The sequence below is a fragment of the Pseudopodoces humilis genome, chromosome 1, assembly GCF_049639895.1.
Source record: "Pseudopodoces humilis isolate 2021_Gansu_Grassland_sample_001 chromosome 1, ASM4963989v1, whole genome shotgun sequence".
Classification (NCBI taxonomy): Eukaryota; Metazoa; Chordata; class Aves; order Passeriformes; family Paridae; genus Pseudopodoces; species Pseudopodoces humilis.
Window position 1 is genome coordinate 127,484,237 of NC_142200.1, and position 24,332 is coordinate 127,508,568.

General features: G+C 40.6%; 1 protein-coding gene across 5 annotated transcripts in view; it reads right to left on the reverse strand.

The window, feature by feature from the left end:
- Window positions 1–24,332, reverse strand: part of DYNC1I1 (dynein cytoplasmic 1 intermediate chain 1) — a 201,548-nt gene that overhangs the window by 83,908 nt on the left and 93,308 nt on the right. The window lies entirely within an intron of this gene.

A 24,332-nucleotide genomic window follows, 5' to 3' on the forward strand; every position in this document is an offset into this window, starting at 1 on the left:
AGTTACAAGGACCCAGACCAGAATATAACACAAGCAGAGCTGGAAAGACAGCGATGATCCAAAATGGCTCAGAGTCTTCCTAGCCCTCATTACTTGTTACCAGCTTGTTACAGCAATGTGATTCCTTTTCTCTGTGCCCAGGGCTGGCACCCAATCCACTCACATTCTTGAGAGGATAAAGACATACAGCTTTCCAGATTCTGTGAACTATGAGGACTGAAAATAGATCTCATCCTAAAAGTAACAGTAAGGATGAGTAAATCCACAGGCTATGGAGGAGTTACTTTGCAGTTATTTTGGAGCTTGACATACCACCAAGGCATAGCAAGCATCACTGGTACACTGTGTTGGTCTGTGGCATGAGAGAGCACATGTTGTCCTGTCCCTGGGGCATTCAGCCATCAGGAAAAACACTGCAGTTCCTCTGGGGCTTTCTGAGCAACCCGCTGTCACCATACAATTCCTTGTGTTGTGGTGTTTCTCCAGGCACACTTCTTGCTCTAACCTGTCATGCTAATGGGGAAAACATATCATGCTTCTCCAGCTGGTCGGTTACTGGCACCTTCTGCTGTGCAGGCTGGCTGTAATCAGTCCTGGCTTCTTGCGAGATGGTGGTGCTGACAGGCTGTGTTCAACCAACAGGAACTGTACAGGCAGCTGTATTTTGTTTTGAATAACGTAATAGGCACCATACTATTCCCACCACATTGCCTACCCTAGGACTTCTCTCAGGAGCCCAAAGGGGACATGTTGCTAGTAGGACTCAGTGATCTTTGTGGGTCCCTTCCAACTCAGAATATTCTGTGACTCTGTGATTCTGCAGTATCTTGGCTGGAGATCATGGCTGAGACACATACTGTAAGGAAATGTCTCAGCATGGACAGATATGCTTTTCCCTATTGGGAAAACAAGGAAATCTTGGCAGAAGATGTGCCATCACTTCCCTTACTGCTAGTGACTGCAGTGGGGAGAAAAGGAAAGCTCATCTCCTCAGCCACCAGAGAAGAGGGATAACCATGTGCTTCACAAGCTAGAAAGGGAGGAAGAATCCAGCATGGATGAACAGACATTTCCAGAATTAAAAGCACAACTAATGAATCCCACTCCTTTATCAGGGATTTGTCAGAACATGGAACTTGAAGTGGAAAAAAGGTAGGATACTCACAATGCCTCCCTTTGGTGCCTACTTTTCCCTAGGTACCCTACACATAAGGACTAAGGAAGAACTTTTAGAGAGCAAGCCAGCGTGGTTCAGCTTGCCAGGGTAAATATGTTGCTCTGTCCACTGGCTGAAAGACAGATAGCATCCAACACAGTCAGCAGAGAGTCAGCAAGAAGAGCTCTCCTGCTGCACAGGAGGGGTGAAAAAAGGTCCTTCTGTGGCACTAGTGGAGATGGGGATGCACGGAAGAGAGAGGCACTCCCAGTTTCAAAGAACAGGTGAGAAGTGTGAGCGCCTGGTGCAGCAGGGAGTGAATACTCTGCTAACCTCAAGTACCATGCACACACTGATAGGATCACAATGCTGTACAGATATATATGTACATATACACACAGACAGAATTATGGCAGATACTAATAAAATCAGCTCCTACAAAAGTTTTGTGAGTCTTGCATTATAAGTTTTCATTCCCTAAAGCATCAACTCTCAGAACCAGCTGTTTAATTATGGATTTCTGCTTCAATTTTTAACTTGTTTCTAGCCTGCCAGATTGTGCAGGGAAGTTTCAAAAGGTGAAAGGTTTGAGAAAATTTTCAGGCAGCAAACAAAAATGACACCAATATTCAACTGAAACATCTGGGATTTTTATGGCTTCTTGCAATGCTTTTTAATGCTTCGCTTGCAGTTTGGTAATAGATAGGAATGATGTAGCAAATTTAGAACTTGAGATTTAGTAGCAGGTTTTCAGGTTGAAGTGAAGCAAATTTATCCTTTTTCTAGAAGTCCTTGATCCCCCTGATTTTCGGCGTCAAATTATTTACTTGCCTATAGCCCTTTCCTGCCTGTAATGCAGAGTAGGGATAAATGGAAGTAAGTAAAGGTTACTAAAACACATGGCATGACTTTTTTCAAGGGCACAAACATCAATAAATTAGTTTAACTGAGAAAGCGGTGCAGGAGTTTTTAGCAGATTAGACATGGTTTAGATGTCCTTATTTATTTACTGAGAAATATATACACATACACAGAGAAACTTGGCTAAAGGAATGATAGGGTTGTGAGTCAAATGCTAAAATCTTAGCAAATGCCAGAATTTGGATTGTCTGGGCATGATTAGCTCCTTTCCCCTCCCCACATGTAGGCATGATGACATAATTCTGGAATTTCCTCCCGCTTGAGTGGTTGGCTTCATTTTCTGGGTGCTCAGCAAGAGACACCTGGGGCCTAAAATGCAGAAGTGCTGAGAGCTGAAGTCAACTGGCCCTGTGCTTTGAGTGGAGAAAGTCTTAGGGAAATTCTACATGTGCAAAGGCTCCCACAGCTCCCTCTTTCAGCTTTCACTGAAAGCTGTCATTGTGACACTTTTGTCCTTTCTCCCCCTGTGCTTACGTCCTTTTGCAAGGTGGCAATAATATAAATATATTGTATAATATAAATATATTTTATAATATAAATACACTAGCACCAGCAGCAGTGTTACACCGTATTCAGAAGAGAGCAGGGTGTAACACTATCAGAACACAAATGTCTATTAAAGGAACCACATGAAAAAGAGCTAGTAATGGAGACGTGTATAACTGCCATGCAACACTTCTCCTTTGTAGATATAAAAGGACTTTGCAAGGAGGCCAGTTTTGCTATGCCTATTTACCACACAGAAGCTGACAGACCCACTCGCTGCAGATCACTCAGTAAACCAGCAGCTTAGGGAAGATAGAGTGGGCTTCAGAGTTTCAGGCTTGAGTCCTGCCCACTAAGGCCACCCTGCCTTTTACTGTAAATAAACAAATCCTCAATGGAAATGATCATTAAATGCTTGGATAATGATGTTTGCCTACAGAAGCTGGTGGAGCCATATGTGGGATTAATACAGACTGAGATAACTGGACCAAAAACCTTTTCTTCATAACTCAGTGACTGATGACTCTCCAGGCTCTAGGAGGTGGCCAATCAGTCTGGACAGTGCTTGACAAAGTAAAAGCAAAGCAGTTGTTTTCATCTTGGTCTTAGCTTGAACACTCCTGCTTCTGTTTCAGACCAGAAGTGGTCTTGTCTGTCTAAAAGCTTGTCTGTTTTTCTCAACTACAGAAGTTGCCCTAATAAGGGTATGACCACTCCCTACAAATCTGGGTTTTTTTTCATCTGGGTGTAAATACTAATTTTCAAATGTTATCTGATTACTAGTTCCAGTGAGCCTGCTCTATGCCTGGTCTTTGCCTTGGCCACCACAACTACTTGCAATAGGTGATACAGGGGAAAGCCCTGTGAATACATGGCCATCTCCCTGGCAACTGTAGAAGAAATGCCCAGATGTGCTGAATCGGATCAGATATTCACAGAGAGCACAGATGATCTCAGAAAATCAGACCCTGCATTTTTGCATTTTGCTGGACTATTTGATACCTACTTGGACTTTCAAGGGCTTTAAACCACTGTATTTATTTTCACAGCATATAAAAACATACCAGGCACATTCAAGACAAACTAGAATACTAGAATAAATAATTGCTTCTGAGAGGACTACACATGACATTGGCTTAGGGTTTTAATTCTTTAGACGAGTACAGTTTTGCCATTTTTGGATTGCCAGTTTTAAGCAGTCAGCACTGGTACTTCTCAAATAGATGAATAGCTTATTTCTGGGGGGATTTATGTAGTTATAGGTCTCTGTTCTGTTAATACATGTAGCATCAATTAAACAGCAGGCAGCATGTTGTGCATTCTTCTTCAGTGGAGGATTTACACCTCCTCAGACCTACACTTCTGAAGCTAAGAAGTTGCAGCTTCTGTGTATTGTTTTTAGAATTGACAGCTATACTGAATTAGACTGATAGCTCTGGTTTTAATTCTGGGTAGGTATAAAAAATTCCTTTGTTAAAGACACAGCCTTAAAATTGCAATTTAATTAGCATCACAATTATATATTTTATTGACTGAGTCAGTGATATATGAGAAGCCAGTGAGTTATTACATGGGGTTTTATATCAGCATTGACATGCCTTCAGTGCATGAGAAGGATAAGCCATGCATATGACACATTCAATAAAATAGAGTGTCTTCACAAAAAGCAGACACCATTTTTGCAACAATGAAATACCAGAAGCCACTGTATCAGTTTTATATTTACAACTGTTCAAAATAATTTTTCTGCTTCTGTTACAAAAGAACTACAAACTGAACAAGGACAAATGCATTGTATTTATATTGGCATAAGCCTGGACCAAAGAAGTTGAATACCGTTGGCATTATCCTAGGTAGGAGTTAAAACACTGCCTTTCCTTTATGAATATGTTCTTTCCATCACTAGCAAAATATGCAGCAAGCAAAGGAAGACATATTTTTTCAAATAGGATTGCCTGACATTCCACATTTTTGAAAATCTATGATTTGCAATCTGGCTGAATGACCTATTTTTCATATAATGTCATTTTTTGAAATATGTCCAGTTTTTCACTTTCATCTTTTGACTGCCCTTGGAAGCAAGAAGAGAATTAATTCATCAGTGGATCTTGTTTGCAGAGTGGGTTGTGAGACTGGACGTACACTGGGCACATGTTAGTCATCCCAGATGGAAATATTCTTGCATTAGGGCTCTTCTTGGCAATAGGCAGCTGCCTTCTAAAATGTATTTCATTTAGCCAAAGCAGGGAACACTACTCAGACCTCAATACCGAGAAAAAAACCCACAGGTGAACAGAACTTGCCCTAAGCTCCATGAAGCAGGCAGCAAATTTCAGACGAGAATTTCATGTGAGCTGAAGCTTGCAAGTATTTTTGCAGTCAAGAATCATATGTATGCAAGGCTGCTCACTACCCAGAAAAATACTTGAATGTGTGTTAGAAGAACATAACAAAGGTCCAAATCATCCCTGTGAAGTTCCCCCATCCCTGTTAGAGAACACTCCCACCATCTTGTCTTTATGAACTAGCACAGGGAGTTGTGCTTTCCAATGGACATCAGATGGAAAGAGAACACTAGAAAAAGAAACTATATAATTGATGAATGAATTTCTGGAACCATCTTTTGTAGGCCACAGCACCTACAAAACTTGAACAGAAGTATATGATGTTCTTCCTTCACTTTCCACATACATGATTTTAGTATGAAGAAAATGGTCTGTCTGTATGTTCCTTGACTGCCGTTCAGCAAGAGCAAGAAAAAAATCACAGCACAAGAAAGACTGCCTAGCATCTTCAAACTCCCTTGATTTTGCTATCTTTGTTATCTTTTGTCATGTTTTGTTATCAAAGTGCTGTCATGCTCTTATGCAAAAGAGAAGCTTTGCATATTGGTAGAATACAGGTTGTAGGAATCATACTACTTTTACCAGAGTCAAGCATATTGTCTCAGTAATTTTGAAGAAAATATTGTTCTGAAATTTATGCATAAAATAGTATACTATGTATATATATAATACAAAATAATATAACATTTGACACATATGTTATTTCAATCCAGAAGACTGCAGGGCAGCTCTCCATGGGATTAATTTATTTAGCCTAACATCTTCCACAGTTAGTAGACTAGTAATGATACATCACTTTTAAAAGTGCAAGACTAAGGGAAAAACCTAATTTTCTTGATTTTTGTAAAACTAAGTACATCGCCCATATCTCTGACACATTTAAGAAGGGTTTTCTGATCTCATCCCTTATTCTGCAATGCAAATTTGCAAGACTTCACCTCTCATCCCATAAAGGGCAGGTGTTATTACCAGCCATTACAACCAGATCCCCAGAGTCCTCCTCTCAGGCTTCAGCTATCCTTGTACAAGCACAATGAAGGAAATACATATTTCACCCCAAAAACAAACACTTAGCCTGGCTGACTGAGAGGAGTAATTTAGTTCAGAAAATTTATTTTGCCTACAGCATAGGCCATGCCTGTGCTATTGCCACTTAAAAAATTGTCCTAAAATTTACTACGCTTCCCTCTTAAAACAAGCACACCATAAGTAATTTTTACTCAACATTTCTTCTCAAAGCTCTCCTTAACAATTACCACGTTCAGTTACTCCTAGTCAGGGGATTCTGAGGTCCCCAGTATATGATTTCTCATAACCATCTCTTGATCTAGGGTTACGCCACTCAGCTCCTGTCCCTATGCCTCTTCCTGACTTGTGTTTGCAGTCAGATTTCTTTTTGGTACATTATGAAGACAGAACTTATTTTTTTCCATTTTGTGACAAATGATAGACTAACAGAGCCAAATGGCAAGAAAATGTCACAGAAAAATTTGTTTTACTGTACCATTTCACTAAGCTCTTCATAGCTCTGACTGCAAACCTTTGCACTGGTTCAAATGTTAAGATCACTGCTTCAGAATACAGTCATTTCTTTACCAATTAAAATGGAAAGCTGCTTCTGACTCTTCAAGGAAGCATTTCTCTAACCCAAGAAACTGATTTTCCAGTTCCTTGGCCTGAACACAGTTTTCAGTTGTGGTGAGAGTCTAAGAATTCAAAGTGTCCCTTGTTTTTAGTTGCTGGTTGGTCTAGATCAGAAGTGGATTTTTCTCTCCTCTTTTGGACTGTTGCAACATCACACTGGTTGAAAGCATTTTTCAGTCCCCAGATAACTAAACTGAAAAGTATCCCATTGGAGTCACCTCTTCTAGCTGTCTCCCTTTTCTCCTCTCATTCCCTCTCCAAAGCTCATGTTCAATTCTATTGTGCTTGAAAATAATCCAGTTGGAAGATGTAACACAAAAAGGAAAGTACAGAAGTTTCCTTTCCTTGGCCATGGTTGAGCCTTCAAATGAAAATGCCAACATGAAATAATGTTTGAAGAGCAGAAGCCTTACAGTAGCATTTACAGCCCCCTCCAGCTCTGAAATCAAATAGTACAAATTTAAAATACCCTGCTCCAGTATAACTGCAGTTAACCTTGAGGAAGCAAAATATGGAGAACCTTTATTTCTGTGGATGAAGAAGGGGGTTGTTGAACCATGCAGATTTTCACAGCCTCTGAAACCTGTGAGGATTTGTTCCTGCTGGAGGAAATCATGTCATGCCAGCAGTGTGAAATGACTTCTGCCCTGGGAAAGGGCACTGAGACACGTGGCAAACTTCTGGATAGGGCCTGCTCGAGTCATTTTCAAACATTCAGATCATGCAATAGTGTTAAATCACAAAAACTTAAGTATGTTAATGAAAACCAGTCCCCACAAGCTATGGCGTGAGCAGCAATTGTAAAACAAAAGCTGCTTTCACATTAGACACACACACACACAGAGATGAAGTATCTGGCACATACACTGAGCCCGATACAGAGGTCAGTCACTGGGTACTAGGTACTTAAAACCTTAAGTACAGTGCAGACCAAATAAATTCTGTGGGACTGCTACTTCTGAGACTAAGACTTCACTCATAGACTCGTTTATTCCAATTGAAAATTACTTTGGACTCCACTGGCCATCTCTCCTATTTTCCACCATGTTTTTGCATAAGCAAGACTACAAAATCTGGCTTTTGTAAACAAAATTAATTCTCTACTTCCATGCTGTATGTCTGCTCATGCAGCCATACTAATATACTTTAGGTCAAATTCTTCAGCCCTGACTCTGCATTTAACTTCTCCTTCAGGTATTAGCATTGAGTTCTGGCCTTTCAGAGTTTTTCCTTTTGTTTTTGAACATGAAATAAAATTTCAGTTCAAGGCCCAGAAATCATCTGAATGGCCACACAGTTTTTTGTATCTGAATGGCCACACAGCTTTTTGACCACGGTTGAACTTTTAGTGCCATTTTTTCCACAAATCTCTCCATCTCAGTTTGATGGCATTTTATGAATAAAACCTGATGTTTAAGATGTAGCATATTCTTTTGTAACTGAAGTATCTGACAGCATGAATCTCTGCATTTACACACAAACCTCAACCAACAGAAATGGAATCAAGGCTGCTAATATATTTAAACTGGAAAGGATAATTGGAAAAAACAACTATATTCAAAAACAATTACCACAGCAAATAGACAAAAACTCCCTCTCTTCGTCTCCTAGACACACACATGCATACATTTCTCTCAGCGCTTCAAAAATAACCATTAGTCATACGGAAAATGCATTTTACATGGGCAAAGATTAATTTCAACATTTTTCTTAGGAAAAGGTGGGCAAAAAATGCTTTATTAAAGAATTTTAAACTACAAAAGAAACGCTGGGTCAGGGCTCGATGAGTGTGTGCTTATTACTTTTATAGGCACTGAACGGACCCCACTTAATTCTGTTTCCCACTGACGCCGCTTCACCTTAGTCACTGGTGTTAGCCATGATTTGCATCAGCATATGTGAAAAAGGAATTCCCTCTGACAGTTTTGAACTTGCCATATTTTAATTTCATTTTCAATTTAATGTTTTTGTTCTACCACACTGGAAGAGGAGAAGCTTCCACTTCTCAGCAACCACTCCATTGCAGGGTATCCAGGCGAGCAACACCTTTTGGTGGCAGAGAAACCAGGGCACAAGCACATCAGCTTCTTGCCCAAGGTCACTCCTGAAAAAGCTGCAGATGACAGAATGAAATCCTGGTCTCCTGATTCCTAAACTGATATTTCAGCCACTGCTTCCCCTGAGGCATGTGATCAGGGCTGCTTTGGAGGCTGCTCAGCTCTCATTATGTTAAACCAGCTGTTAAAAAGCACAGCCGGTTTCCCCCAGCTGCTTGTTGCAGCCTGTTGGGAGAAGACCCAGCTCCCGGCACTGGTGTCCCCAGGGCTGGGAACCCCCTGCCCGCACGCCCTCTGCCCTGACCCCTGCCTTCACCTCCCTGCCTGCCAGCTCCTGCACCCCTCTGCCCACCCGGCTGCCTCTCGCCTCCGCTCCCACCCTCTTGTGCTCAGGGTCACACTTCAAAGTCTCCCGTGCCCCCGGGAAGGCCTCTTCCTTCCTCCTGGCCCCTCTCCAGTCTCCCTGGCATTTGGTTTTCTCAAAGCAGATATCAAAAATTCCCTACTTGCAGTCTGGTGCTTTCTGCACGCCAGGAGCCCTACCCACCTGCAGATACCTGTTTGACACAGAAATGCCCTCTGATCTGGATTCTCAGATGAACTTCTAGGTTTTTCTGGGAACTTGGGTTATAAGACATTGATTAAAAAAATAAAAAAATAAGAGAAAAACCAATCCCCGTCACCCAAGTTCACAATTGCTATGGTTAAAACCCTATTTATCTGTTGCAACTCAAAGGATCAGCTTAAGCTCAACAGACTTCAGTAGGTTCAGACATCTAAACAGGCAGACTGCACCTGCAGTCGGGGTACAGGGGAAGATTGCACTGCACCATAACCACTCACTGGAATATGCCATCTTTTCCCCACTTCACAGTTGAGACTCATCAGGAAAATCATTTCTGTGGCTACTTTATATCTGTCCCTCTTTGGAAAATGGATGCTTTGAAGTGCCACACAATGCCTGCCTGCAAATTAAAGCCCTTCTTTTTCTCCCAAAACACTGCCAAGTCCCTCTCCTGCAAGCTCTTGGAATCTCTCAGCTACAGACAGGAGTCTGGAGAACTCTCTGCCTCATGATCCTGTACTTTAAGAAGCACCTCTGCATCAATTTATTTTTTTTTCAGGAAAACAAAAGAAATAAGTTGCTGGCTTCAGACCCTGTGTCCTTTCACTGTAACACAGCTCACAGCTGCGAATTCACATGTGTTAACTTGGGATGCCACAAACCAGGCAGCAATGAGGTTGTCATCCTGAACTGAGGAAACACAACGTGCAATGAATTTACTGCGAGTGAAGCGTTTTGCTGTGATAATTCAAAGCACATTATGCTTCATCAGCTGACTCTTCCATCTATAGCCAGATCACAAAAGCCAGCAATGCTGGAGTTATATTCCTTCAAAAAGGTGCAGCTCCATCAAATCTTGGTATTTTTGCAAAATGGTGCCACCTTCTCTGTGGAAGTGGGAAAATTAAAAAAAGAAACCAGGATGAAGAGGCAGTCCTGGCAACATTAAAATGGCCTGTTCTCACATTTTCTGAATGGATTTTTTTTGGGCCTTCCATTAAAAAGTACTTATTGTATTTTTTTACTTTTAGACTACTTCAGAATATGAGGTAATGCAAAGTAAAATTGAAAGTTTTCAGTTTTGTTAAAACATAGATATTTTAAGTAACCAAACTGAAAAAGAAGGCAAAATTTTACTTAAGGTGGAGTGTCAATACATTGGAGTCTTCTTCCAAGCTGGTACAAAATTATTTTTTGAAATTTGAAATTTCACAGCACTGCATGAAAAAGAGATTCCTTCTGGGCCTGACTTTAAAGGAATCACTGCCTAAAGGATGTGGCAATTTTAAAATCTGATATTAAAGCAACATAGAAGCACACACTGGATTGGGAATAAGGATATATTTCATTACCATAATGCCAAGATGTCTCTTCCTGTGATCTGAGATTCCCTCTCTTAAGACCTATTATTCAGGTTAATAATTTCTTTTAGATGGGACAAACCTCAAATCCTGCTTTCAGTCCTGAGTGCCTGAAGGCAAATTTCACATCCATGTCCTGAGAACAAGATAACAGATAGTGGTAACAAACTTGATGCACACCTGAAACACAGCCCAGTACACCAAACAGGAGGTTAGCAAACAGGTATTTATTGCTTTTGAAGCCTGATCCTGACTCTTTGCATTTGCATGCAAAACTCAAAATGAACAGGACAAATGCATTATGAAGCCAGGAAAGTGCTACAAATTTGTCTTGATGGCTCTTGTATGCCATCAAGAAAAAGTAGACAAGCCAAGTCTGACCAGCATCTTGGAAACCACTGTCCTGGTTGCCTGTCCAGTTAGGTGGTTGGATAAAATAGGAAAATTCATTTAAACAGAGGTGTTTGTTTTGGGGGTGGGTACTGGGGGTAGTGCTAAATTCAGCAGCCACAGCAGAACAAATAGAAATTGTGAGCTTTCCACTACATTAATGAAACTTCATTCAAAAGGTGGAGAGTAATGTTCTTCTACAAGATGGATAATTCACATAAGCTGTGTGATTCAAATACTCATGTCTCCACACCAGCTCCACACCACCTTGGGATTTATGTTTTATTTCAGTTTTCATCAGGCTGCTTATGAATGACCAATGACAAAAGAGCATGTGTGCATTTTTCTTTTTCACAGGTCCCTGTTAATGAGGACTCTGTTGCATTAAGATAGTCAAGACTGTCTCTGGCAAAATGTGTTGAACCAAGGTGTTTGCGCCTGCATAAAATTAAGCCACAAGTAAAGCACTTACTTCTGACAGCAGATTTATAATAGGAAAATCCCAGCAGGAATGAAGAGTTACAAACCCCCGTTGTAGCCTTTTTCATAAACTTCACCTTGATTTAGTATTTCAAACAAGTAGCAGGAAAGGCTAACAGCAGAGGTAATCCTATCATCTTTTCTCCAACAGCACCATTCCATCTTTTTGACTTCCTCATGCTGCTAACATGAATTCAAATCATCTGTGTTTAAAGTTAAATACAGTGATTGACAGATCTTTGTAGTCTCAGTTCATACTGAAGATTATTCTAGATACCTATCAGTTATTACTACAAGCTCTGTCTGATATTCAATACCTACAGGGAAAATTGTTTTTAACAGTGTAATGTCTGATCTATTTTGAAAGCTATTTTAAAATAAGAAACTAACTATAAACAGGTGGCTAAAATCTAGACAGGTTTTTTTATAGCTTGATTTTTGGGAAGAGAAGGTTGGAGATAACAGCAGAACTGTCTTACACTCCAGTAACAACCATGATTCAGAGCAAATCTCAGGCAAAAAAAGCATTTTGTTTTGATTCCATGACATCAATTTCTGTAAAAACACCTATTCCGATTACACAGGACACAGAAAGGTTTAGGGGTTTTCTCCTAGCTCTTGGAACAGACTCATGACAGTACACGCTGCTATGAAGTAATTGCTTCCTTTTATGAGCACAAGCTCATTTACTGTGCTAGAAAACTGGGATGCTGGAAGAGACTTCTGGATGTCCTAAAAACCTTACTGTAGACACAGATGTGAAACAAAATAGAAAATGCAGTGGTCAGACCACTCATGGTGCTCAGGGACCTGTGATGCAGAAAGGCAGAAGGTCCTCTTCCATGAACACCTGCTGTGCTCAGCTCTGCCAGCCCCACTGCTGTGCTGAGCCATAGTCTTGCTGCTCCAGTTACAGCTGTACAGAACAGGCTGGCTTTGGGCACAGGAAGACCAGCCACTTGTGTGGGAAAGCACTCTGGTCAATGCCCTGTGCTCACAGGGAGACACGTGGAAGCATTGCTCTCTTTCATGGGCAGCTCAGCAAAGGTGGAAGATGGAGGAGGGTGGGTGGGCAATGACAGCTAGTGCCCATCATTCCTTCCATGAGCTCACTGCTCACTTCAAGGCAGGCTGCTCTCCGAGTCCCATTCTTCCCCACCACTCCATTTCCCACTGAAAGATTTTGGGTAAGTTCTGGCCTCATTCTCCTAGTGTTTACCTCCACAGAACTGAAATGTAATAGCAGGGAAAGAAGTACCAAGAGAAGCAGCTTGGCACAAGCAGCAGGCGGGATGCTGCCCCTCAAATTCCACCACTTTTCAGAGCTCCTACCAACATGACTGAGATCCCACACAGATCTTTGTGAAACTCGATTAACTTTGTGCTCATAGTTAAATGAATCTGAAACTGTTAGACAAGAGCTTAACAGTGTTGCTCAGTTCAACAAAGTCTTTTCTGGTTTTGTGATTGGGATGTGAGGAGCAAGCACAGATAGTGTGTTTTGGCTGTAAATCATGGTAGGAGAAGAATAAACAAAACTGGGGAACTGAGCTTGTGTGTCTTGGGTTAGTTGGGATGGTTCAGGCTGCTAAAAATTCCTAGTGGCTTTTTCAAGATTGAATCTATCCCTGGTTGTTATTCTGTGTGCTTAGCAATGAAAAAAAAAAAAAAAGTACATAAGAGTTGAAAATACAGACTTTATAAAGCCATACTCAGCCCCCTAAAACTAAAGGCAGTAATGGCATCAGTAAATGCATCAGTAGTTTGCCCAAATTGGAAAGTTACGAAGATGGGCAAATTCCCTCAGCAGAATGACAGCTAAAAATAATCTTGCATGGAAATGTGTATGGAAGTTCAATTTTCATGCACTGGGCAAATAAGATCTAATTGGTTTTTGCATTCTCAGTATTACCCCATTACACTTCACGAGAGCTTGAAAGAAGATGATGATTTAAATAAAAAGATCCTCCCCTGTTTGTCAAGTTGTCATTTTTCCATCTGCAAATAATGAAACATAAACTACTCTAAAAGGGAGAGAGATGGAAGGGAATGTATTCCATGGATCTGTGGAGAACCACATAGAAACATATACAGAAAAAGAAGCTGCAGCATGGAGCACTTCCTGACCTCCTCTTGGCTACGAATCTAAAAGAAGTCTCCAAGGCAAGAAGCATGAAAGAGCTTAAACAAGAAACCCTTCAGAAGTACAGCTCTTTGCTGCATGAATACCACAACACAGGGAAAATCTGCTGTGTAGGAGTACAGTCCTCCCACTTGAAAAGAGCTGGTAATGCCATCATGTCACGGAAAGATTTTCTTCATGGCTTTTGTGCATTGAAGGCATTAGCAAAGTGGGAAAAGTGTGAGCTGACAACTGTGCGAAGAGTTTCTTAATTACATTGTAAAGTATGTCTCATTTAAGCATGCAGCAGAACTAATGTTAAAAATACATGTCTTCCCATATAAATGGATGTGAAATCAGTGCAGGTTAATCTAGCAGATAGTGCACTCCAGAGCTCTTTACAAATGGTAAGAAGTTAAGCTTCATCAACAGCACATTAGTATTGCTACCACTCCAGCTTCTTCCTGCAGTGTTTGCAGTCCATGGCTGGACCTTGATATTAGTCGGTCCATGCTTCAGCATTTGGCCAAATGTTTTTGTTTGTCCTGCCTGTTCATCATCTCTCAGTTTACAAACTCACAGTTTGGGATGTGTTGACCCTTTCCTATCCATGTCTGGATGCCTGCTCGTATCTCCTGTGCCAAGTGGTTTCAACCAATTATACCCAGCGTGCTGGTGGTGGTGACACTGGAGCTCAGATCAGTGTCTTGATGTGTTCCCACCCAACTGAGTTTCTCCACCTGGGGATCAGAGCTGGCTCCCAGGTGTACCAGACTGCAAGCCAAGAGCCAGGCAATGTGGAGCACCAGGGCATTCAGCCTCGAGCAGAGGCTCAAACTGGGAACCCTCATGACAACAAAAAGAAGTAGTCCAAGTTTCAGAGATGAGAATTGAAAACAGGGCTCTGGTTTTGGGTCTGATACTTTACACAAAAGGCTGTCTTGAGTGACCAAATCAAAGTCTTTAGCACCTGGAATGTGGGTAAGATCTACTGGCTTTTGAATGAGGACCACTGCCTGAAGACCACACCAGGATTAATGCCTGAATTCCCAGATGTTCTGGAAATGAACATACTTACTCACACTATTTCCTTTTGTTACATGTTGGTGAATAGCAGCCTCCATTTCTGTGCATGTCATTTTTCTCATTTCAGCTGGTATATCTGTCACTGTGCTGAGCCTGCCCAGCACTGTAAGAACCAGAGAATATCCTATACAAATTAGTGACACAGACACTTGTACAAAATCCTCACTTTCAATAAACGCCAGAGTACACTTCCCCCCTCCGTCCTGCACATGGAATTCAGAATTAAAGGCCAGAGTTGCCTTCTTTCTCTGCCTTTAGAAAACTCTAATAGCATTATTGCCCTCCTGCCCACTGATCCTTAAAACGGCATTTTCCTTCACTAGCATGCTTTTCAATTTGGGAAACCCTTTTTTCCTTTCCTTCACTTGCCTTGGAAGTCCACTGTTGCACATCCAGAGCACGAGCTCTGTCTCTTGTGGTGTCTGCACAAGGTGGAACGTGCACATGCAAGCTCACACACGCGAACACAGGAACCGACAGCACTGGTGCAGCTCAGCACCTCACCCTGCTTTGGGCTATGCTTTGATACAACAGGCACAGGAGCTTTGCAGCGTGGCAGCAACGAGCTGTTCCAAACACGCTTTGTGTTTTGTCTCCAGAGGAGGTGTGGTGGAGCACAAGGGATACTTGATCATAAAATGCTGAATATTTAAGCCCTCTTGCCCTCCCACCACCCCATTTAAATCAGCAATGCAGTTGGAAATACAACTCGGCTTTCAAACATTTTCTTATTTAATTCAATTTACTACTAGATTGATAGTTAAACTCAAAACAGATTTTACCCCTTTTCTCCTGGATGAGGAAATAGAGATGACCACATTCCCTTTGAACTTGGTTTAAAAATGTTTCTGTTTTTTCCTGTTAACTAAAAGCAAGCAAACAAAAGAAAGCAATTATTAAAGTGGTCTGTACAGGATTCATTGACACAGGGTGAAGAGCTGAGTCTCCCCAGGCCTAAGGGACAGGTGTTTCTAGTACTGACATACGGGGTGGCTGTCTCAAAAAAAGGGCAAGGTCTTGAAAGAACGTTTTAATTTTAGGAGCAAGATTTCTCTATGTTAAGGTGTGCTTTCTCTGAGTTAAGGTGTGCTTTGGGTGGTAGGAACTGTGATTTTGGGGGTGGGTAGATCCAAGAGACACCCATATACATAAGGAGAAGACGGGTAGGATCACAAGAGATAAGGCTGAGAAAAGAATGTTCTCAGTCATCACATGTGTCATGATAGTTAACTTTTGGAAGGAGTTAACCCCAAAGTAATACTTGATCACCTATTTTGGGAATGACATGAGTAAAGGGGAATGGAAATTGATAACAAAACCACAGTTTCCAGTTCTGTAAATGCTAAAATTCACCACGTAGAAATTTCTAACAGCCTAAACAGGGAATAGTGAGAATTTTTTTGAGTGATCCTTCAGCAGCATGGAAGATTTAAAAGATTGTGGACACAGGGCACACAGTTCTCGTGGGAAAAGTACTAGGTCAGCCCAGCTTGGACTGAACTCATGCTGCCAACAGCTCTGTTCTTAAGCAGAGACATTTAATATTCACAGATGTCAATTTCTACTCTTTCATAAACATTCATTGCATATTAATACTCTTTTTAAATGGCTTTTTTTTTTCCAGTCTGGTTTTGGTGACTGTCCCAGAGCTCAGATATTTCTCCAAAGTTTGGATGACTTTATTTCAACATCTATTTTTTTCTCAAAGTACATTGGAAATACAAGAAAATCTTCCTGTTCTTGAATCTCCACGTCTTGCAGGTTTAACTTAGGGAAGGATTTAGCAACTTGCTCACATTTTTTTTTTTTTCATGGGTTTGCTCAAGTGCAAAAGGTAATAGAGAAAAACGATGAGTAGATGATCTCCTGAGCTCCCTTCTGGCATCTGTGAAAACTTACTACAAATTACACTAGCTGTGTCTTCAAACGTATGAGCTGTTTAAATTTTGGATAGACGAGATTTTTTTATTTGAACATTCCTATTGTCAGCATTTACTAATAAAATTCTAAACTCATTTTGTTAGTAAATGCATTTCTGAACAAACAAGTACCATCACAGTGTTTGTAGCTGAGGCCTCTGTTCAGTTATTTTTGATAGCCTGAGACCAATGTGAAAAGGGCTGTTCTTTTACTTCTGTAATTCTTCCAGAGCCTACGGTAACGAAACACATCTAGAACCTCCCTCTACATTTCAGTTTAATTCAGAGGCCTATTTTACACACTCCAAGCACAGCTCTATTTCACACCTCTCTCATAACTTCAGTGAGTGCAAGTCCAGGCACAAAGCAGGTCTGCTTCTGAAGGACTCAGCCCTGCAATGCCTGTTCATGCTCAGTTCTGCTCTGATGTTTAAAAGCCTCCCTTTAGAAGTACTTTACAATTCAAAAGTCAGAGTGAACTGTTTTCTGTTCAGAAAACTGCTCTGTCCTCCCTAGCAGACCCAGATTTCCTCCATCTGCACAGGAATGCAATAAACACACAAGGAGAAAAAGATCTACGAGGAAAATAATTTAGAAATCAAAGGGTCATAATATACCACTTAAAGTATTTTGTGGATTAAATTACTGAATAATAATGAAAGATGAGAGATTAATGACAACCTGGTCCAAAGACCTCTATTTATACCCAGGCCAAACAAAATGGTAGGCAGGTGCAGTGTATCCCTGAATCCATAGAGGATTTCTGTCTGCCCCTCACTTTTCAATACCATTAAAGTTATTATACATGCTTTTGTAAAAAGACAAAAAATATTTCCCAGAATTAACAACAAATGTATTTTATCTTTAGTATTTACCTCTATCAATTACATTTTTTGGCAGTATTATAAAACAATGCAGGGCAAAAAAATCTCAATCCATTCTAAGTAGAAATCCATTCAAAATTGCTTTCATCTTTGTTTAGAGGAAATCCAGACAGGCTATTAAAATATCTTCTATTCTTGTTGTTTTTTATTTCTTCCTAGTGTGAACAATCATCTGAGATGTTTTTACTCTTTTAAGAATTTTAGAAATTTTTATTTTGTTCTTTGTTTTGCCACGGCAGTGTCATCACAAAATTGCCAGAATAGAAAACTTTAGCACAAAAGCAAATTATTTCTAGAAAAATCCCCAACATATATTTCCTCCCTCCAAACAGTTTTTTAACATTCATGTTACTGCCTTCTCTAGCTCCTGTTCCAAAGGTTCTTCTATTCTTGTACAACTATTTGTTGCACATTCATACTTTTTTTATGTTACTTTTTCTGTAACAAAGAGAAAAGCCCCAACAAACCAATTTTCTGGAAACAAGTTTGCTCATTTATGAATTCTTTTAAAAATGGGGGGGAGGGAGGGGGAAAAGATGCCCTATTAGCAACTTACAGCATCAAATAGTTGTTTTATACGCTGTAAGTTAAAGTTCTTTGTGATAAAGAACCACACCAAATGTACCAACTAAGATCAGAAGACTGAACATAATGGACTTTCCAAGCTGAATCATAAACAATGGCACATATATTGCAGTGTTCATGTTATTAGGAAGAGTAATGACTGGAGAAATGAATTATACCAAGAAATGGTCTTGATGACTTCTATGAATCAAGTTCTGTGTGATGGCAAGAAATAATAGCTACCTGAAAGCTGCTCACCAGAATATACAAAGTAAAAAGGTGACTTTAGTCTATTTCCTCATAGAAAAACACCAGAAACATACTGCAATAGCATGCTGTACATCGAAGCATGGTGAGCCAGGATAGACACAAAGAGTAGCAGACATTTAGGTAAAAACTGCTTTGTCAAAGAACTTTGACAAAAATAAGCTTTTGGTACAGAAAGGGCATCACCTTAAGTCAATTGCAGGATACCTGCAATATTAAAACTCTCCATAGAACATATTTTAGTGATTCTCTTTGGAAGTGTCATAGAGCAAATGCAGCAGACATCACTGCAAAGTGAAGCCCTATAGAGAGTAACACAGTTTAAACCACTAAAAAGAGTGGGAGGAAAGGAAAGAATGGGAGCTCAGCTCTATAAGCCTTTTTTAGGCCAAACCCTAGAAAATCAACCGGGAAGGCTGCGTGCTCAGCACTTTGGGTAACCAGGCTATTTGTTTAAGTGCCTGTATACAGATTTATGAGCCAAAGTTTCAGCTCTTTATAAATCCTTAAGCACAATGGCAGAGGGTTAATATTTCACAAGTTCTCATTTCTTAATTACAGTAAAAAAGATTAGGTACAAATCTACATTGTAGAGAAGATTTTCAGAAGACCTCAACACCTAGCAATTCCCAGTATGGCCACCTTGAGTCTTGTAGAGAATCAATTATGATGTCTACTTATCTTAGACCTAAATAAGACCTAAATGTATTTACATCCATGACCCCAGGACTCTCCCTAAATGCAATAAAACAGTTAATTTCTGTGCCTACCTACTATTAGATGGACTGTGTAGGACTTGCCCCATCTTTAAGGTCTCAGCTTTGCCCTTTCATCTCAGCTGAATTTCCCTATCACACAGGGGTTTTACAATTCTTACTTCATCTCAAAACTGCCATTGCTATGTGAGAGCTGAAAGGGCTGCAGAAGACATGGGTGTGCCAGAGGTGACCTGGACAGGTTGCTCTTTCCCAGATCTGTCAACTTTCCACTAGACCACTCTTCCTGTGAATCCATGGTCTTCAATATATCCCCAAATCAGGGCCAGGTTCAAAATACTGGGTGTTGCTCTCACAGCTTTTCTCAGAGGAGACCATACCATCATTTTCCTAAGGACCACTGCTTTCTAAACAAATGCATTGCTGAAAGAAGTCTTGAGGACAGGGGTGGAGAAAGGAACTGGGGTGGGGGGAGAAACCAAGATGAGGGGGATTGACTAAAACCAACCTAAGGAATATTTTTCTTATTCCAGCATGAAATGTTGACAGAATTAAATGTGGGATTAAAAAAACCAACCTTCTAACGCACAGTTTCATGTTACCTCCGCAAGAGTTTTGATTCCACTTATGAGACTTCCCGAATGAAAATGCTGGCTGTGTGCCTGCCTCCAAAATACATTTTTTCCTCAGCAGAGTGGGTTTGCCAGTTGTCAATGCCATTTCTTTGCTAGCCAGCAAAATACGTTCATACTCACAGCAGGCAATTACCATTCTTTTCTCTACTGGTAAGGGGCATGACTTCACTCCTAGGTTGAAGATCCCTGGATCCTTTCTGTATTGCACAGTCTAGTTAGCCAGTGTAATTAACCCTTAAAGCAAACGGAATAATTATTTCCTTTCTTTTTAAAGCAAGTTTAAGTGGTTTCATCTGAGAATGGTTTTACAAAGAGGTGAATCTGTTTTACACATTTGTGGCCTGTTCCAAGGGGCATCGATTGCTGGGAACAGAAGTGCCGCTGGAGTGAGGCTGCCTCACACCACGGCTCAAAAACCTCTGTTACAGGCTCTGAAAACAAAAAACACCGGCGATCGGATCCAAAACATCTTGAAGTTAATGGGAGCCTTTTAATTACTTTCAGTGTCTTTGGGGAAAACCCTCAGGGCAAATATTCCTTTTTGAAACTTGTTCTCCAACTCGTGGGGCCGGGAGGTGGTATTTTTCATGCATACACAACAGTGTGGCAAATGCTCCCAAAGCGCTCTTATTACAAGCCCCAAACCATACCGGGAAAAGAAGGAAAAAACCCCCAGAGGTCTCTGGATTACAAGTCTGATCTGCTTTGTCTGATAAGAACAACATTATTCCAGCAAACAGTGAATGTGATAGCGCTAACAGATCTGGACACCACACTCACTTAGAGCCAATGTGGCAGATTACTTTTAGGGTACTGCTCGATGTGAGTAAAGCATAGCACACTAACCACTGAAAGGGGCCACAGCTGTATAAAGAAAAAAAAATTAAAAAACAATTTAGGGTCCTTATATGAAGGCCATTGTGAATTCAGCTGCACAAACCAGTTGCTTAAAAATGCCAGGCAGAGAGATTTGCTACAATCAGGCAGATCTTCCATATCTCAGCTGGGAAGTTTGGGGATCAAACCACTAGACATCCACGTTAATTTACAGAATACATGGATCTTTCCTTGTCAAGCAGAAGCACTATTTCTTATTTCTGCCACTACACAGTACACACTCCAAAGCCAGCATTGTGCTGCAGATAGAATGACATTCCAAAATATATGTATCACAGCTCTTCACTCAAAGGAACAAAGTTATCAGCTTTACCCCATGTTTACACCACAAAAAATGGGATCAGGATCAGCACCACAGTACATGGAGTGCAACTTTCCAGACCAAATACAGTCCTGGAATTATGTAGAACAACCTGTCTGTACCAGAAAATGCAGACAGCTTCTTAAGGGTTACATTTCCTTTTTACATACTTCTACATCAAAACCATATTGCAGCACAGCCTGGGATTCAAACACATCCTACAAAAACAGGCAGCATAACTCTGATATTGAACTCCAGCCCAGTTCTAATTGACTGCCAGCTCTCAGCCACTTCCTAAAGCTCCAGATAGCCAATACCAATGTTGTAATTTCTAAATGTGTGCTTCTCTCAGCAGGAGACAAACTCTAAGGGCTTCAGCTTGCTTTTTGAAATATAAACATGGTATCTTAACTCCCACAGTGGACCCCCACCTTCAACACCTTCCCGAAGGGGAAAAAATTTAAGGAAGGCAGCAGGGAGGCAGTTGCTTATTAAGAGGATATCCTTGAAGTATAAACAACCCAATATTTTCGTCATTCATTGACAAATCATTTACAGTGCTGCTGGTAAAAAGAAAGCTCTTCAGGCACTGGCAACACAGTAGACTGATAAGTATTTTTAATTAATGCCACTGTAATCATGTGTTCCATATACTTACAATGGTATTTTCACGCCGATTGTTAACAGCAAAATGGTTTTCAGTGCATGCTTCAGTTTCCAAAAGCATGAATCTACAAAACTCAGAAGCAGCACTCTTGGGCAAGAGAAATGTTTAATCATGGGAATTTAGGTGAACAATACACACTGTACATTGCTACAGCAAGGACTGGCTGACAGTGCACAGACACTTTGTCCTAGCTGGGTATCTAAGAGCATTTCTAGCCTTTCCATGCCAGAGGGAGTTTAGGGAGAAAGCCAGTTGATGAAGTAATTTGGAGGCTCTTGAGTCCCTCCCTTCTTAAAATGGTTATTCCCCATTTTGAATGTCCATATTTTTCCAATTCACACTTCCTCTGCAGAACCTTTCAGTGGAATGGTAAACAACATTGCATCCCTTCCTTTCAAGTCAGAGTAAATCTTTAGGTGGAGACCAGGGAATAAGACAGTAATGCCAAGGTCTGGAGGACTCTAAGTGTGCTAGCAGTAGCATACAAGAAGAAGCAACACTAGCTTTCTTCACTTATAGGATTGTCTGAAATGTTTCAAAAGTGCTGTGAAAAACATAATGTCACTTCCTGAAGTAGGCATAAAGACATATAAAAACATGTTTTCCAGACAGCCAGAGAATGTGGTTTTGGTAGCAGCGAGGAAGCCGCCTCTGTCACTCTGGGAAACGTGTTTAAAAGTAAGCTGAGTTCCAGTCCTGGCTCCCAGTGTAAGGGGAGTGGTGATTTAGTAATTATTTCTCTTGCTCATTATAGCATCTCATGCCTGCAAAGCTTGCAGAATATTGGCACTATCCCAAAATATCTCCAGTGCTGATAAAGACATCACAAAGCACCAGAGTGTAACGATGCATCACCACCTCCCCACACAGCAACATGACATGAACATCACTGAAGAACAAGACAGTGACTTTATCGCTGAGTAATTTAATTGATGACTTGAGCTCTAAATAGCCACTTCCCTTCACCTCCTCAGCTGCATCCCTACTTCTAAAGATGTCATCCACACTGAACTAGCACTTACTGTTGTGATACTGATTGATGCTTCATGGCAGCAAGTAAAAGGAAACAGCTCTATTGGAAGTTCATTAACTTTAAGCTAATGCATTTCATGATAAACAACAAACTGAATCACTGGGGGAGGGAGAACAGCTTTGATTAATAGGAGATGATCTGTAAAACAGCAGGAATGACCAAAATCCAGATGGAGCATAGAGTGAAACAGAGGAAGATGGAGAAGCTAGAAGAATGGAAGAGAATACTGTCTCAGTGCAGGGCTGACAACACAAAAACCCTAAGAGGTAGGTTCCCTAAGTATATATTAGAAAAAGTAGGATCTCTGTCCCAATGAATGCCTAGAGTATTCATTTATATCATTCCTTTTCAGAAAAAAAATACACAAAGGAGCTGAGGGGAGACCTGAATAGGAAACCATGTCAGTTTATTTCACATACTCTGACTCCCATGATCTTTTTGGTCACCAGCAGTTTCAAGATAACTTGAGAAATCAAGTTTCTGCTTATCCTGAAGAGAAGCTGGGACACCACCTCATAGCTCATCAAACTTCTTGGCTGTATTGGTTTCTCCATGAGCACATACACTGATGGAGTTACTTCGCCTTTCCCACCCAGTCCCTCCTCCAAAACTGCTTTCTCTATTTGTGCCTTGGACAGACCCGCTTTGCCCCTTTGTAATATCATCTACAATGCACTCAAATGCTTGGTTAAAAGACTCCTATGTGATCTGGACTGAAACAAAACCTGTGACCCTCTCCATATTTCTAGGTGTCATTGCATACTGAGACTGAGGTCTCTTAAATCTCCCGGACTTGGGGAATGCAGGCAAATTCCCACAGCTGAGCAACTCAGAATTGCACAGGCTTCTAAAATTTCTCCTAATTTCTTCATTCAGTCTCTAAACAGAATAGGGATGTGGAACATGTTGGTACTTGAAGCTTAGAACTACCTCTTGGTTAATTATATAGTTGATTATGTAGGACTCTGTTGGCTGACACACACAAAAGCTAGGGCATTCCAGAAAAAAAAAAAGTAAAAAAAAAAGTAAAATAAATAGAAAGACCTGCTGCCACAACGTGGCAGGAGCTAGAAATGATGAGAAACAAGGTCCTCTGGCTTCATGTGTGGCATTTACAATATGGAAAACTCAATGCCACACATGAAGTACAGTAAAAGTAACAGAAACAACAAAGTAGTTCTTGGTTTCCTTATTTAAACACTTCAACTACAGCTGGAAGCTCCCTTTCTGCAAAAGCAACTCAGTCAGCACAAGCCCTCTGAACTTTTTCACTCGACTTGACTGGTAGAAAAAATATAGTTTTTTGCTTCTCTGTAACTAAATTTTTAAAAGTATGTGCGCATATTTAGTGAGGTTGTTGAATTATGGAAACCAGAGCTACACCCGACAGATACTCCTCAAAAAAAAGAAAAGGCTTTTGTGCATTTTGATTGGAATGACTGCTAAAAATACTCCAATGCAGCTGTTTAATTTGCTATAGCTCGAATGCTAGTTTTACACTTTTAATTGCTACTATACAAAATTCTTTGATTGCATTTGATGAAATTAAGATTTCCAGTGTTTAGTGATTAAACCTGGGGAAGAAAATGTAACCACATGCTAGTTAAAATGTAAATTGTCTGTGTTGGGAAACCTAGGTAAAAACCTATTCAGATAGTTGTCAGAGGTCTGGTTATACCCATCTTGATAAACTTCTCAAAAAATGATTGTTCTACAGTCTCCAAAGGGTCAAAAAATGCATCATGTATCTCTTATTAGTAAACCTAGTTTACATGGCAGTCACATAATTTTGCACTTACTTCTGAGGATAAAATGCCTTCCTGAAACAGCAAATGT